Genomic DNA, 17237 nt, shown 5'->3' with positions numbered 1-17237 from the left:
CATCACATGGGATGCACTGAGACCTTCAGCAGAGATAAAGCTTGGGATAGTTTTCCCCCAATATTTCAATGATTTACTGAAAGAATTTTCAAAAGATGTTCAACAGTCAAAAGCAGAGGACTGAAGCCTTGTGCACCAGCTCAGAATGGAAACTCCAGCTCTCTTCAGTTGCTGACTGGTGCAATGCAGGACAGCAGTAACTAATTTTAGACTGGAAATGGGTAAAAGGCAGATGTTTCATCTTGGAACACTTGAACATGAATTTAGAAGACAGAGGTTCCAAAGCATCCCACCACTGCTCAGTGTCAGCAGCATGAGCACGGGTTTCTCTTGCTCTCAAATGTTAGTGTTGTTTATAGGAAGAACTCTGCCAGAGGATGGGCACCTAAAAAACACCAGGAGCCAGCTCCCAGCACTCCCTGCTGTACCTCCCATCCCTGCAGAGGGATTTCAGAACGGCCCTGGCACCCTGGCATCACTGCCCCTGGAGTGACAAGGATGTCCCTTTCCCTTTGAATGATTAAATGGCCCAAAGGAAAGGCAAAGGACGGATAGATTTTTTCATCCTGTTTCTTCCCCACAAGATTTTGCTCTAACAGCTTCAACAAGGCTAAAAAAAAATACTTTTGCGACTGTCTGGAGAAGATTAATTTGCTCACTGATCATTTTTTCACAAGTAATTAGTCACAATGGCTTCAAGGAGGGGAGAAGGAAAAAGATATAGAAAGCAGATTAAAGAAACAAACCATAACAAATTTCATAAAGTCTCTGCAAATGTCAAACCCTTGTCAATCCTATAATTGCCTATGTAAATATCCAGGTTTATTCCCAGAGGCTTAACAACTTCCATTTAAGTAGAAAATACCTGAATGTATAATTATTGCTTGTTCATTTTACATGCACTATAGCTCATTAAAATAAAACCCATACTCAGCTGGATATCCAGTACTTAACAGTGATTTTATAGCACATAGAGATGTTGATTAATTTAGCTGACAAAAACTGACTGAGAATATATTCTAAAGTCTATCAGAATTTTAGCTTCTTCCTTTAATTTTGCCAGTGGTAACTAAGAGTAAATATACTGCAAATATAAGATGGAGAAAGCATTATATTTTCAAGCATTGCTTAGATTTGTAAGAATAACCCAAACAGTATTTTCAGACACTTAGGCAGCTCACTCCTGCAGAAATCAGGAACATAACACAGTCTTGTACAATTAGTAGGTCCAGTAAATTCTTTTCAATTCCTTCAGCAAAAGAAATCTTTCACCAAATAGTGGGCAAAAAGAAAAAAAACAAAAAGCATTTCAATTGCAAACATAAAACACCAGCTCAGTTAAATAGGTGGAAGTGACAGCATAACCAGTATCAGTGTGGCCATGCTATATTTGAATACAGATTGAAATGACTGCAGCTTTAAACTGAAAGTTTCAACTCAAGTCTTTTCCTCTTTCCTCTCCCACCTCCAGTACTTGAAACCCTTTCCCTTCAGCTAGAACTTTCATTTCTCAGGAAGCAGGGATGGCTCCATGTCACAACCCCACACCTGCAGCTGCTCCTTCCCCTCAGATCCCTGCGTGGAGCTCCAGAGAATGACAACACAAAAGAAGCTGAGACAAAGTTTGAGCACCTCAAAGAAGAGCCTCAGGTTAAGAGTTCTGGTAGTGGGGAGAAGATTCTTGATGGTTCAGGCTTTGGTCAGGCAGGCAGAACCCCTTTCTGCCCTCTGCATTAAGCACTCTGGCTTTGGTTGGTGTCCACCACACAGAGACCAGTACTTCACTGTTTGAAATACTTCCTTGCATATCACCTTCCTTTTCTAAATACAAAAAATCTGATTCTTTGTTGTCCAGCCTGAAAAATATCCACAAGCTGTCAGTTGGTCTGACTCATAGGCATAGACCTAAATAATTCAAAGAAGAATATTTTTTTGTAGCAAAAAGTTCAGCCCATACATAGTTCTATCAAAACAAGAAAAATCACATAAAGTAAACCAAGAAAACAAAATGAACCCCCACACAAGCATGTAGACAACAGTCTTGTAAAAACACCAACTCAATGTGTATCTGAAACCTCTGATTAACTTACAGCAACACCAAAGCAGTATTGGTGGAATACAGTGTTCTGATTCCAGATTAGATGCCAGCAGAATAAATCCGAGCAGCAAGTCTGACAGTCACAACATTTCAGAAGTTTTTCACATGCTCATTACCCCACCAGTGATCTGACACACCACTGACACACTGTCATGGCCTACTAAGCAGAAGATAGGGAGGGCGGGGGGCTTGCAGGAGGTCTTGTCTTGTTTTCCCAGAAAGGAAGTGGCAGAAAGAGGCAGGTTTTCATAAAACTCAGGCTTGTGTAAAACTACATTTGTTCAAAAGTGGAGTGATGCATGGGGTTCACAGCCCCTCAGGGAAATCATCATTACAGAGGTGGGATGTACACTGACATCTAAAAATAACACAGCTTTGGTGTCAGATGCAGCCCCTCTTTCTGAAACCTGCCCCTGCTTTGACTTCAAGAGAAAACACTCAGATCCTCAAAGACCTCTCTCCTGAGCTAAAGAAAATCTCCATTATCATTTGGCAGCAAGAGATTTGACATTCTCTCTGCATGTTCCTGCTGCTGGAGGGCACAAACATTAGACCTGCAAGCACAACACACCTATGCAGAAAGGCAGTAACAAAAAGTGCTCTGAGGGGCAAAGTTGTATTTTTAACAAATCTCCCATGACCTATTTTGATATATCAACAAAAATTTTTAAATAAAAGTTGGGAGAGGTAGGAAATGCCAATCCTATTACAAAATACTCCCTGCAAGGTATCCAACCTCATTTGTTGTTTCAAAGGATGACTGGATGAGCATTAAAGGCAGAAAGTATTATCAGGGCAATGACCTCTCTAATGCTTTATAGATTCAAAACAAAGCAGCTTTATTGATATGATTTTAAAGAGCTCTCAGAGGCACAAAATGCAGTTGCTATAGGAATAAATAGCAGACATCCCTTTGAGAACAACAGATGGCATTCAAGGTGACTTATCTCCCAAACAGGTAAGTTCTCACTTGCACTTATTTGTAAATAGCCATCATTTATCCTGGTCTGTTCAGTGGGTCCCAGTGGTGTCACCTGCACCAATGACTGAAAGAAACAGATGACAAAAATAAAACACACAAGTGCTAACTTAACTTCTTTTGCCCCTCAGCATATCTGAGACCTGAAGTGCTACATCAAGAAATCTGTGAAAATAAAAAGTAACAGTACTCTTGATAAAAATTATGCATTCCAGTAGATTGTGAATACAGCATAGGGGAATCCTAATGTCCTTTCTTGCCTGCTGAGATTCTAGTCTGAAAAGAACTTACTTCGCTAGAACATCTGGCTAAACACAAGTTTTGTAAGTAGCCTGGATATCAAGAATGAGCATTAACAGCTTAAGTTGAGATGCACAGCTGCAAGTTGCTTATTAAAATGCTTTATCATTCATTAAGTCCCAATGGCAGAATCAGAGGAGCTGGAAGACCTTCCAGGCTGTTCTTAGAAAGTGGTTCACAATCAGCATTAGAGGTAACTCAATTAAAGTGAAATCCTGTCTCAAATACCATAGGAAAAAACATATACAACAACAACAAAAAAAACTACCACCACACAAAACCAGAGATCACTGCTTGCTGTCTTCTTTCCAGTAAAATAAAGCTAATCCCTTCTGAGGAGCTCTCAAGTGTTCATTTCTCAGATTACTGCAGCATGAAAAGAAAAACCACCAATTATTTTTACCAATCACAAAACTACAATGAAGAGAAGGACTGCTAGTGTTGAGGACTTCATGTGAGTGAACACAAGACATCCTTCAGCATAGGAACATTGCCCTCACAACAATGCCCCAACCAGCACAGAGCAGCAAAGATGCAGAGAAGCATCATCCAGCCATCAGCAGTGCCACCACGCTGCTAAATCACACTACAGATTGAGGCTCCTCTCCTCTCTGCTTTTTGTACCATTTCTGAACAGGGAAGGACTGGAAAAGCAGCTATGAACAAAACAAGCAATGCCGGAAAAGATTGACTTTTCCGTAACAAATTTTTAAAGAGCACTGAAAAATGCTCATTGTTTACCAACATGAAGATGTGTTTTGGTGCTAAGTTTCCATACTGCAGAAAATGTCTTCTACCCTCCCTCCCAAAATGTTATTCATGATATATTAGCATCCAAATTCATCTGTCAAAATGATTGTTGATGTGGTATAGAAAGGCTATATCATCTGCTCTGCAGTTTGCCTGAGAGCAATTTTGTTTCAGATATTTACATAACCAAAGATTATGACATCTTTTCCAGCCCTTTTGATGTATCTGTCTGCAAGATGTCAATCAGATTAATTCTAGCTAGATTCTTTCCTGATACCCAAGAATAGCTGTGAGGCATGAAGCAGTCATTTCGCCAAGGAGAAAGTTTGTTTTCCAAAAAAGACCCCTGACAAATCATTTGAAGCAGAAAACACATTTACACAAGAATGAAAAATGTGTGCTCTATTATCCTTGAGACCCAGGATGTAGTGGATTTGAAGGCAAGCATGAGCCCTGGTAGAAATATCTTTAACATTATCTTCAAGTCCTAAAGTATCTCCTATAGCTTATATCTTTTTTATTATTATTATTGCTAGTCCCTGTAATATAGTGATAGATGCAAAGTGGGGAAAACCATATGCTAAAGGACGTAGAATTGGCCAATATTCAGACAAAACTCACAAAGCTCAACTATTTACAGGTAGTGTTGAGACTTGTCAAGGCTCACAGGTTACACAACTTAAATCTCCACAAAGTTCCTCCTTACCCCCAAAGCTTCCCTCCATTTTGCTTAACACTCTCCTTCCACCACAGTAAAAAGAATGGAACAGAGCTTGCTGACTTTGATGAAAATTGTCTTTTAAATTTTGCAGCCAATGTAGGGGACAAAACGGACAAAGCCACTTGTTCTTTGTTAACATTAAGGCTGCTTTGTGCAATTGTTGAGTAAGTGAAACGAGATGGTAACACACAAAAATGCTCCTAAAGGTCAACATCCAAGCACAGAATGAATTGATGTAGAGTAATTGTCTACTGGGACCTTACAGCACAAAATACAAAGAGTTTTTAGAGAGAATATGTTTGTATATAAATTGGTGCTGGAGGAAAAGAAAAATTGAGGAAAAAAATAGAAAAACATCTAAAATGATAGAATAAAGAACCACATAGAAAGAGAAGAAATGCAGAAAAAGAAGGATTGGCATCTTACAGATTAGCAAAAGGAAATATGGGCAATCAAAGACAATGCAGGAGATGAACTAACAAAGGGCTAGATCCAAATCCCAAACAAAGGCTCTAGAAAAGACCAAATTAAGAACCAAATAATGCGAATTTCTCCAAGCCTTTCATTCACCTCTTGCTGCTGATGGGTGAGTCAATTGGGTGCTCTTTACTATCAATGGCTGGATGTCACAGATGAGTGGTAGAAGTGAATTTGATTTACAAACAATCTCATAGCTGAGCTTTACAATCCCACATATACTACATTTTCCAGATGATTTTGCAAAACTTCAAGTTCTTTCAGAAAACATGTGTCCTGTTTGTCTACCATCTCTCAGTGCCAGGAAGAGGTTAGTGAGCAATGTTATATCAGATACAGGACATCTGCTGACCCTATTTGCTTGTCCATTGATAAATGTATCATAGGGCAGATAGAACTCCGTCTCTACAAAGACCCAAGTTAAATCTTGTCTCAAGCATTCTTGCCCTCAAAACAGTAACTACTGTCATTTCCAATCACCTGTTGGCTCAACTGTCAGGTTTTAATCCTCCTCTGTAATTTTAAAGCTTTTTTCTCCAGTGTACAGCGCCTGACATTATATGAATCACACAGATGAAAGACAAAGGTGTCTGGCTGATATTAAATGCTGTCACTCAGCTGGGGCTGGGTGGATGCCAACTGGTCAAATTCTCCAAAATCTTTGAACAGATGCTGTGGCTATTCCAGCTTTATCTCAATTTCACACTCTTCCTATCTATCCTGACAGCTGGTTTTGACAGTCTGCTCTCTTCTTCTCAGCTCTCATGTCAATCTCAGATGCATAATAGCTGGATTAGAGCTTAAACAATAGTGATTAGATCAGGTAGAAGAGGAAGCATGGTGGCAATAAAAAATAAGATACTTCAGTAACCCTCCAAACTCTAGCCGCTTCAGCTGAAAGCAAATTTCCTTGCTGGAACTCATCCAGCAAGCAAAAAATTATTCAGAAGACAAGAGTATGAATTTTATCAAAGCTTGGGGATATCTTGTTGGTTTTGTGAGGTTTTTTAAAATCACATTAATATTAATTTCCATGAAAGAGTTTCACTGAACAATTTTACCTTCATAGTCTCAGTATTTAGAAGGGTCAACAGGTTACAGTTACATCACCTTATCCTTGGCAGTCCTCTGTGAAAAGGTCCTGCACCCTGCAAGTCATTTGATGCAATTTAGCCCTCATTAAAATAATGAAGGCCCTTGCCTTTGTAAATCATTTTAACATGGGTTAAATATCAAATAAATAATCAGAAGAAAGATTTGTGGATTAGACCCCATCACATTTAAGCATGTCAAGGAGTGCTGTATGCTGTCAACAGCAAAACCCAGCCCCACATAAACACTGCTCTCCTCCACAGTAGGGACAGGGGTAATATCAGAAATGCATTTCTGCCATCTGTTAAATAATTCACACAAACAAGAACTGAAGACTTTTTTTTTCCAGAAATGCTGGCTGTATATTTAAAAAGGTAGCCTCCACAATCCTCACATCCATAATTAAGTTTGTGGGTAGACTGAAGAAAATTCCATTTGCAGAAAAGCTCAACAGATGGTATTGTGTATTAAAGTAGAAGCATGTGAAAACTATTTGAACAAATGGCAGATGTGTCTGTCAACCTTCTCCTGTGCCATTAAAGATTGGCATTTAAGCTACTATTCAGACTCCCAGAATTTCACAAAAGCCCTCTGAAACTTGTGTTGGCTAAGGATCTTTGCAGGCCCAGAGATAACCAGCCAGGGGGCAGAAAAAAGTGTAGGATTTGCACAGCACAGAGGCTGGTCTCCTTACCCAGTCCCACACTCAGCTTCTTACCAAAGCCCCTCTTGGAGTACACAGAAAAAACTGCATTTAGCTGAACTTGAGGCAACACTGAATGGCTGACCATTACGGCCATTTTGTGGGTTTTCTTCCTGTAAGGCTGAATGAACTGCCTGCTTTAACCAGCAAGGGTTCAAGACACACTGCTTCACAATACATTGTCTTGTATCTGGACTCTTCTGCAGTGGCTTTATTTAATTAGAAAAGTCTTTGGATGAGAGACAGTGCAGTACAAAAGAGCAACTTATTAAGGGTTCACAAGAGGATATTTTAGGGATTCTGCTACATGACATGTAGGTTTTCTTAGATGATACCTATTGGTAATGCACCCTTTTTCTTCAAACATACATTCTTTTTGTATGGGACCAACAGCAAACTAGGTTATATCATAGTCTGTGTAATCTGGGACCACTGCAAGGTCATGCCTCTGAATACATACACTTCATGTGCATGGACTTGCTCCTAAGTGCCTACACCTGCTAGTAATGAAGTGAAGAAGGAGGTTTCCCATTCACATAACAAAATTAGAGGTGCCTATTCACAGAACCAGGAAAAATAAAAAATTTTGTTCAGTTAGAAGAAAAAACGTTGCTTAAATGCTCATAATATAAAGGACAATCTGTTTTATCTTTAAGAGCTTAAATAATTTTATTTTTAATAATACCTTTGAAAGACTCAAATCCTCTCTAAGCAGCAATTGCCCAAAGTAATGAAACACATCAATGTTTTCACAATATCCATAGCTAGCTGTTATGGAAGTTTATTCTTAACTTAGCTTCTGTGTTCTGGGTAAACAAAAGCCTAAGATAAACAGATAAACCCATCTTCCCCAGGGAAGAAGAGAGAGCCTGCTAGCTAGTTCTGATTAGCAAGGAATCAAAGCCTGTCTCACACTCCAGCAACTGCCCAGTCCCAGTCCCAGCTGACCTGCAATCCAGGCTCCAATTCTACACTGTCCCAGACACTCTTTTAAGAGCCATTTCCAATTTAATGAATTATCTTAATAAGACAAACCTTGCCTCACTGAGAATGAGAAAGGGCCCTTAGATCCAGCATGTGCCCAAAATGGTTTCCTCTGGTTCACACTGGTTTTAGGAATCTCGATCCAAATTCAGTGTCAAAGGGAAGAGGCTGTCTGGTGCTTGGGAGGCAGAACACACAACCACCACATCAGCTGCTTAAACCAAGGAATCCCCCCAAACACATCAGGATGGGCAAGAGCCATCTAGGCCAACAGGGAGAGGCTGCTGCACTGCTGGGGACAGGAGTCACAGCTCCGTGCAACACAAATGTACATGAAAGGCAACTACAGCCATGGAACACCAGAGGGAAAAGCCCCACACAATTGTCCCCCCTTCAGCAGCAGACCTGGAGTGTTCTGGGAATGGACAGGTACACCAACTGCTCTTTGTGTAACCCTCTGCAAAAGGAAATCCCTTTCATCAAAGGGAGTGTAGATGAATGGATTCCTCAACTTCACAAGCAGAGTTTAAGCAGAGAGCCCTTCTCACTGATAATATGTTCTGCATCATCTGAACTATTGGCAGACAATTGCTGCAAGTTTCTCCTACTTAACTGCATCTTTCCACGTTCATATACTCATTGGAGATTAAATTCCAAACTTGAAGAACTAATTTCTTTAATGCAGCTTTTCCTCTTCAGTTTCACATACAATACTTCTTTTCTGCTATCATCTCCAGCTACTTTAGGGAAAAGTGTTTAAGCCTGTAGCTAAGTGGGCTGTTTTTCTAAAGAGTTAATTCTGCACAGATTGCTGCTTTCTCAGCAGGTTTCAAAGAAAATGGGTGCACAAATGTGCCTGTAAATATAGATTAAAACATTGACATTGCATTCTTATCTTAAAATTGAGTATATGGAGTTTGTAATTTTGCTTGCATTGCATAGACTGTATCACTGAATAAGAGAAAACCTTTTGTTTCTCTAATAGCTTAAGTTAGTCACAAAGCAAGTAACAGGTAAGTGCACCAACCCAAAGATCACACACAGCAAAATTAGTTTGCATTGACTTAAAAGGGTTTGGATTGTTTACACTAAAGCAAGTCTGTAAGTGAACACACAGGATCAATTCAGAGCTCTAAATGAAGATCTAAAACTAACCAGGAGTGCAGCAATTTCAGAAATAAACTACAGCACTTTCAGTTCTGCTGTTGTGCTTTGGGGTTTGGTTTTGCTTGATTTAAAACAGAGCAGAAAAAATGCTAGAAAATACCTGAGACCACCTTCAACTTCACCATGGTTCTGCAGCTCCAGCTGGTCAGCAGCACTGCTGTGCACTGAACACACTGGCACCAGAGATGGTACCACAATAACTACTATTAGTGAGATAATTGTTCAAGTACAGAAAGTAATTTTAAACAGTATATTCTCAAAACAATTTCTTTTTGTGATAGACCTTAAAACTTTTTGCTGTATTTGGGATGATATCAGAGCTTAAGATCCAATTACAAAAGAAGGAAATATTGATTGCTAACTAGGAGCAGTGGAAGTATTTCCAGGAATGCACAGCTGATAGAAATTATTACACCTTGCTGTTTATCTCATTCTTTTTTCTTAGAAGAAATGCCTGAACTTCATAGTATCTATAGCCAAAAAAGCCATATCAGGGCAAAGCATAAATTTCATCTTAAAAATGGTTATCTTCTTTGTCTGCACTAAACATGTGCCTTTCTCCCTGAGTGACACTGAAACAGTGCAAACACAGCATAGACAGAGCTGTTCCTAACCAAAGGATTAAAAAGGCAGCTGCGAATTAAATCCTTTCTCCACCAAATCAAATAATCAAATCAATTCTGTACTGAGGGTCATCATTGACAGGTTCATGTTACATCATCTGACAGCCCTAACTAGAGTTGATAGGAACATCAGCAGAAAAGGAGCCTCTGACAAACAGTGAAGTGCCAACACACACTTCTCTGAGCGAAATCTGCACTGCCACTGTTGGGTGGGCTTGAGGATTTTTTGGAAGGAGATTCTGGTCCTAATTGGTAACAATCTTCTTCCTTTCATTTGTCTAAACTCACTCCAACAAAAGAATACAACAAGCAAATAAAAAAATCTTCTTGCCTCCCACTGATCAAAATCTCAGGCAAGCTGTTCAGGTGAAATTTATTTTTTGAAAAATATTTACATTCCCATTTCTAAAACACATTACATTAAGAAAATCAGAGTGAAGAACCCATGTCTGTAACTCTTTTAAAGGAATGAAATCCTATCCAATTATTTGTGACAAGACTTATCTGCTCAAACAGAACTTAAATTGTTATCACCTTTATACCTGCACAAGATGCCACAGTGATGTACTGCACACTGACAAAGTGTGCTTTTGATGCTGTTTTTTATACTAAAACCCACATTACACTGGTTACTGACCCAGTGAAAAGCAGGATTGATTTCCTACTCAGCTTTGCCTTTAAAGAGAGAAAGCCCCAGCAAATGGCTGTCTTTGTAAGGTGTCCCACTACATGAAAATCAGTGCCTACCCCTTAATTGCTGACAGATGGCTAAACTCTAACTACAAGCTATTAGACAAGCAGGATAAATGCACCAGAGAGCTGACATGATTAGATGCAAATTCAACATATATTCTGATAAACTTAAAACTTTTAAGAGGAAACATTTTGAGTGACTGAATTTTTACCTTATTCTTCAATCTTCTGTATTTAATCAGCCCTTGACACATGGTTTTAGGACTTTCTGCTCTATGACATAATATCAATCAGGCTGCTTTAGCTGTTTTCATCTTTTGACACCATATCCTTCTTCAGATTGTCTGCATGGATATAGACTGAAAACAGAAGTCTGACATTAACAACAACTGTTTGGAGTAAAACAGATTTTACTGATGATGTGAACAGAACTCTGCTCATATCCAAGATCTACCTGACTACTTGTAGAGATTAAAAAAAAAAAAAAAGAACAACAATGAGATATTTCAACCAAAATAGAATCATGCAATTACATTTTTATACAGTCATTACATTCATGTTCCACTACACCTCAATTCAAAGTGTCACATCAGAATTTACTGTCCCTTATCTCATTTACCTCTCAACAGAAAAACATCTTAAAGCCACCATAGAACAGAAAACAGACCTAGTCTCATGCAGCTAAATGTAAGAAACAGGATGAGGCCTAGAGCTGATGCACTTCACCGAACTGGATTATTTTGCTCTACTTTTTCTCTATATTATGCATTCCTTTCACACAGAAAAATAAGGGTGTTGTATGGCCATCTTTCAAATAGCATTTGATTATTTTAATAAAGCCTTCTCAAGACTTGCAGACCTGCTTCCTGTCTCCCTTCATAAAAGGTGTTATTCTGCCAGGTGGTTTATCCAGACTCCTTCAAGTTTTAATTATCTCTTTACTTAATGAGTACAGTTGCTGATCTAGATTTATTGCAGTAGCTAGAAGCTTGTGTGAATAAAATATCAGTTCTGTTTGTGATGTGGCAGTTATCTTTGTTTGCAGACTCTTCTAATTACTTCCAGGTCATTAAGCCCATCTCCAGCAGTTATTTTACTGTCATTAGAAAAAGTGTTATAATGACACTAAAAAAGTCAATGAGTACAGGAAAAAAAAAAAGTCAGAAAAGGTCAAAATAAAGCTCTAACCTGTTAATTCAAATCTGGATTATTGGCACAGAAATCATGCAGATAACTCAGCACAGATCCTGTGAGACACTGTAGCAATCAATAGGTTACACTGGGCATGTGTCAGGGCAGAATTTCAGCTTACAAGATCTCACATTTAGTCATTTGTCGTATACTGAGGTCAAATTATAAGAATAGGTTAAGTTTCTCATTAATTAAAATATTGACTTCCCAACACACACCATGTGGAGAAAAGGAAATACTCAAAAATACATATTTATATACACACACGTATCAGAACTGACAGTGAGTAAATTAGGAAAGCTGCCTCTACTTGACCAATCGCAGCACTGGACCAGGTATAATTTTTTTTTTCCATTTCACTCCTGAATATTTTTTTAGAGGCAGAAATTCAAACACACACACATTTGCCATGTCTGTCTCTTCCAGAGACTCTATTTGCTGAGGCAGAAATCCTGGCTCTAAATGCTTGATCCACTTGCTCACTGAAAGACTGCTTCCATTACCAACATTTTGTTGTGCCAATCCATCCACTCCCCATCCTTTCTTTAGTTGTTTGTGCGGTATTTTAAGGAGGTATAGCTGTGGGGATTTCAGCAATAATTAGATTCTGCCACTGCAGCTATCCAGTCAATGGCTGTGACTGAAATCCCAAAGGAAGATTTCCAAATGCAATCCAAGAGAACATCTAAAAAAGCACAGTTTAACCTAAACATTCAACTGACCTCTTAATGCTGACAGTCCTAATTGTTCACAAGTGGACAAAACTATGCATTAAAATGTCTTTTGGCATTGTCCTAAACCAAAGGATGATGTGATTTCAATAACCATGTTTCTATTTGCAACCTAACTACATCTCTTCCATTTTCTTTCAGAACTTGCTCCTACAATTTAAAAGGCAGCCAAGACACTGTTGGAAAAATACTTCTGTCCTTGAAAACAAAAAGGCATTATTCAGTATTTACAAAAATTGGACCACAGAGCTTTACATTCATTGTGGATTTTCAAGAGGTTTCTGACCTCCCTGGCTAAATGCATAGTGTCACTTTTCATTCCCCATTAGCTGGGGGAATTAACTATGTGTAAGCATAGTCTGTAAGGGTCAAAAAAAGAGTTAACAGACATGGTTTGTAGCTTTGGAGTTAGACTCAAGCAAGGAGAACTGAAATAAGGAAGATTTACAGAGCAATGTCTAATACAGGTTGTACCTGCATATTATGCCTGATCTCACAATTGTCAAAACTCATCACTCAAAGAAGGTACCAGAGAGCAAAGTTTCCTGACAGCATTTGCATTTCATCTCTAATTTTTTTTCCAGCCCCTCTGTCTTAGGCAGGTTTTAAGCTCAAGACCATGCATTTTTATCTTTTGATCAAATAAACCTTTCCCAGGAATAAGAAGCCCAGGCTGCACAGTATGGTCAGTATTTAGTTCACTATGCTTGTTTTCCAAGGTATGTTTGTGCATATTTGCTCTTTTATTTATGTAGATTTGGCAGAAAATCATCATGGTAGCACCAATTTGCCCTTTCTTTTGCATAGTTCCCGTTGTGTTTAAGTATGTCTTGACATTGAAAACTGATCCCTCTCTCTCATTCCTTGGATTTCAGCTCCCTAAAATGCTGCACTGGTGAATGAATGATGGCAGGCACCAGAAACCAAACCAAAACCCTACCCAACCAACCAGAACAACACAACTACACACAAAAACCAGAATCATCAAGTATCAGATTTCAGAGAACAGATGATATGATCAGTTCCCTACATTAAACATCCTGGGTCAGCATGTAAATTGTAACTGTAAAATGAGTGCTACTATAATTTCAGAATCAGCCCTCTCTCATCATCACTAAAGTGATCATCCAAGGATCACTAATACTTGTGGAGCTATGGGAAATAGTGTGTGTAATTGGTACAGTGTGCTCAACAACAGGGTTTCACAGGCTCAGCAGGTGAAGCACAGGCTGGGAAATGCAGAAGGAGCTGCATTGTCACACAGGTAAAGCTGCACTAAGGGACTCTGTGCCAGTGCTCCACTGGAACACCTTACATTTCACACAGTCTTCTCTTCACAAAGGCTGAAGAGGGATACAGATGCACTGCCTGCTTCTCAAAAGCAGCAGCAGCAGTCTCAGAGCTTTGCTATTTCTTTTCCTCTCCAGTCCCCAAGGCCTCAGGCAGCCCAGGGCTCCAGAGCCCTGACAGATCCCTGCACAGTTAAAAATCCACTGGCAGCCATTTAAGTCCTTTCTCAGACTTGACTTTACAGCTTCAGCTTTAACTCCAAATCCTCAGAACCTGAGCAGGTTGTATTCCTGGAGACACTTCCTTACAGCTATTTCTTGTCTTTGCAGTACTCCAAGCAGCAACTGCTCTACAACCTTTCCAGTTTTTCCTTTACTACTGGGGGTCACTAGAAAAGAAGAGTCTCATCACTAGACACTATTTTCATGTCAAAGACAACAGAAAATTACTCATAATCACCTAGGACTACACTGGTGTTTTCTTTGGCCCAGATAATGAAACAGCTGTTTTCTATTTTGTAGAAATGGGAAGCATACTAAGAGCTCACCCTTCAGATTGGAATGTTTAAATCAACTTAGCTGCATTTTTGTATTCTTCATGTGTCCAATCACCTACAGGCTGCAATGGCTATAAATCAAACAGCATCACATTCACTTGCACCCCAAAGTAATAATTTAAAGGATGGATACCACAGATGTTTTGAATCATCTTAGTGACATTATTAAACCTAACATTTCCTTGTCCTAATGAGAGATGACCCAGCAGAGAGTGAAGGAAGTCTCTCTCACCACAAGCTTTTAAGAAACTATTGAAATCTGAATTAACTCCTTCTGGGAAAGGAACTAAATAATACAATTTTTATAGTGCCAGGAAGTTGCCAAATCACTCAGATTGCATGTATTCTATTGCTTTTTTAAAACTAAATAAGCTTTAGAAAAACAGTCACAACAAACTGTTATTAATATTAAAAAAAACAGTGTTTCAAATAAAATTTATGTCTGTAGTCTGATAGATAAACCAGATTAGGCAATTAATCCCCTTGGGAAAAAATGTTTGTGTCATTAATTTCTTCCTTTATATATACTATATCTGTTTAATAACAGTCCATAATTCTGAGCAGACACTCCAAAAAGCTTTACTCCACAAAGAACTCCCATTTGGCAAGTGACCAGTAGCCTGAATCCCAAAAGATGCCTGATATAGTATGATAAAATCCCAGTGATATTATCTATGCAGTTTCTTGTGCAAAAGAATCCAAGAAATAAAGTATTAACTACAAAAGAGTTCTAGAAGATAGAATCCATGTTGCTGACCTTGGCCTTTCAGTAATTGCCTTAGCAATAATTCACAAACCTGTGATATCATCTCATTGCAGGGGTGCCACGCTGTTGTCTCCTTATCACAAAAGTTCCAAACCTTCTTGGTGTTTCTCATGGGCAGCTCCTCAGAGCACTGACTCTTTCCTCTTCACAAAGCAGCCACTGACTCCAGTTCCCCTCTCACCCAGCCCCACCCCCACTCTTTTATAGCATCTTCTGCTCATTGCTTACAGCTGTGGCCTGGTAAAGTCAGGCCTGTTCCTAATCTTTGGTAATTGGCCCAGCTGCAACTCCTTAGGGGTGAGATTACTTTCTACTCTATCTTCATTTTCTTATATTCCATCCCCCTACACACCTATCCCTGAACTAGTCTGTGTTACATTTCAGAGTGAAATCAGTGGATTTGCAGGATCACAGGATCCCACATTAGGGAGTTCTCAATTGTATGGAATTGGATGTCAAGTCCTTCACTATTTTCATCCATTAGCTTCAGACCAACTGGAAAATCTTAGGGCTTCACAAGCTAAAACTAACCATTAAATTCCAGGTGGAAAGACACCAAGAGTAGTGCACTTGTACCATGCTGCTCTGAAGGCTCTCTGTAGAAAATTTCCTTTTTTTCTGCACACTCTCAAATACCTCTTGCAAAAATATGAGATGATTAACTTTTAGGAATGTAAGGATTACAAATGAGAACCCAGGAAAATGAGAGAAATGGAACTATTATAGCCTAGCAATTTTGTTTTGTGTGCATTAGTTAACAGTATCAGAAAGTGCCGGTTACAAAAGCTGCAATAAATGCAGAAAAATCTTCAACTGAAAGTCAGTATTGGAACTCAACAACACTGCAAATTCTGCATCCCTAATCCAAACTAAATTAATCAGTGTTGATGTCTCTGTCCTATAAAACAGTATAGGTCCCTCTCTCTCATTCTCCATCCCTAATACTGATTCCAATACACCTAACTGGGTTCTAAATTGGAAATTGTCCAAGACCTGTTTCAACCTTGAAAAGTCTGATTTAAGGTGCTGACTTCATTTGAGCTGAAGCACCATTTGCACCAACTCCACTTGAAGTGTTTCTCCAAGACTGACATCCACTATTTAGCAACTTGCATTAACCTCTGCAAGGCAGGCTGGGGACTCAGATCAGCGACAGGAAAACAAGCACATACATCACTGAAACCATCTGCACAGCAACTGCCTGTCTCCAAGATCTTCTTTAGGTGGTCAGAAAGTGGATGAAGGATTAAAGAAATGCTTGCTGCCAGCTGCTTCCAAAAAACCCCAACAAAAACACCAAAAAACCCAGTCCTGGAGTGGGAAAGGAGACAAGCATATTCACAGTGTTTTACTTCAAGCCATTATTTATATGCTGAAGGGGGAAGGACCAGCTGCATATCAAAAAATGCTGCTCAAGTGCTCTAGAAAAGCACTAATTCTACAAGGCTCCAAAAGCTTCAGTCTCCTAACCTGATCATCTAAATTAGACTCTTACTTCAAACCCTTGCTGCCACATTTGTATACAACCCTCACTCAGTGTGCTGGTGCTTATCTCCATGACCTTCCACCACCAGGAGCCATCATTTTACACCAGCAGTCAAGAAAAAAAAAATCAAACAGAAGAATTAGGCAACCAAGAAGCTGCCTACCCACATGGTCATAAAGAAATCAGGCAATTTTTCAGATTGACAAAAAAATGCAGTTCAAAAAGTCACTTGGCTCAGAGATTTGTAATCCTTAATAAGCATAACATTCCATATTGTGGCTAGAAGTGTTACTTATCATAAACAAATTATTATTAAAAATACACAGAATCCTGGAAGAAAGGCTCATATAAAACATAACTTTTCAAGATCAAATTAACCCTTTACTGTTAGTAAACAGCTCTGATGACTGAAGTGACTATTTAGACTACAACTATAAATTATTATTACACCATATTAGACATAATGCTTGCATTAAAAATCCATTTAAATTAAGTCTTGTAAATAATGGTATCAATTGTAAGGTATGTAACAAAGCTATCCAGAGGAAACACTGAGGAAAGGATTTCAAACACTCTGTGTTTGCATTTCAATTAGAGTAAGTTCCTTTGTCCCTATAATAACTGATAATC

Source organism: Agelaius phoeniceus, chromosome 15, assembly GCF_051311805.1.
Source record: "Agelaius phoeniceus isolate bAgePho1 chromosome 15, bAgePho1.hap1, whole genome shotgun sequence".
Taxonomy (NCBI): domain Eukaryota; kingdom Metazoa; phylum Chordata; class Aves; order Passeriformes; family Icteridae; genus Agelaius; species Agelaius phoeniceus.
Note: the sequence above shows the minus strand (reverse complement) of the source record.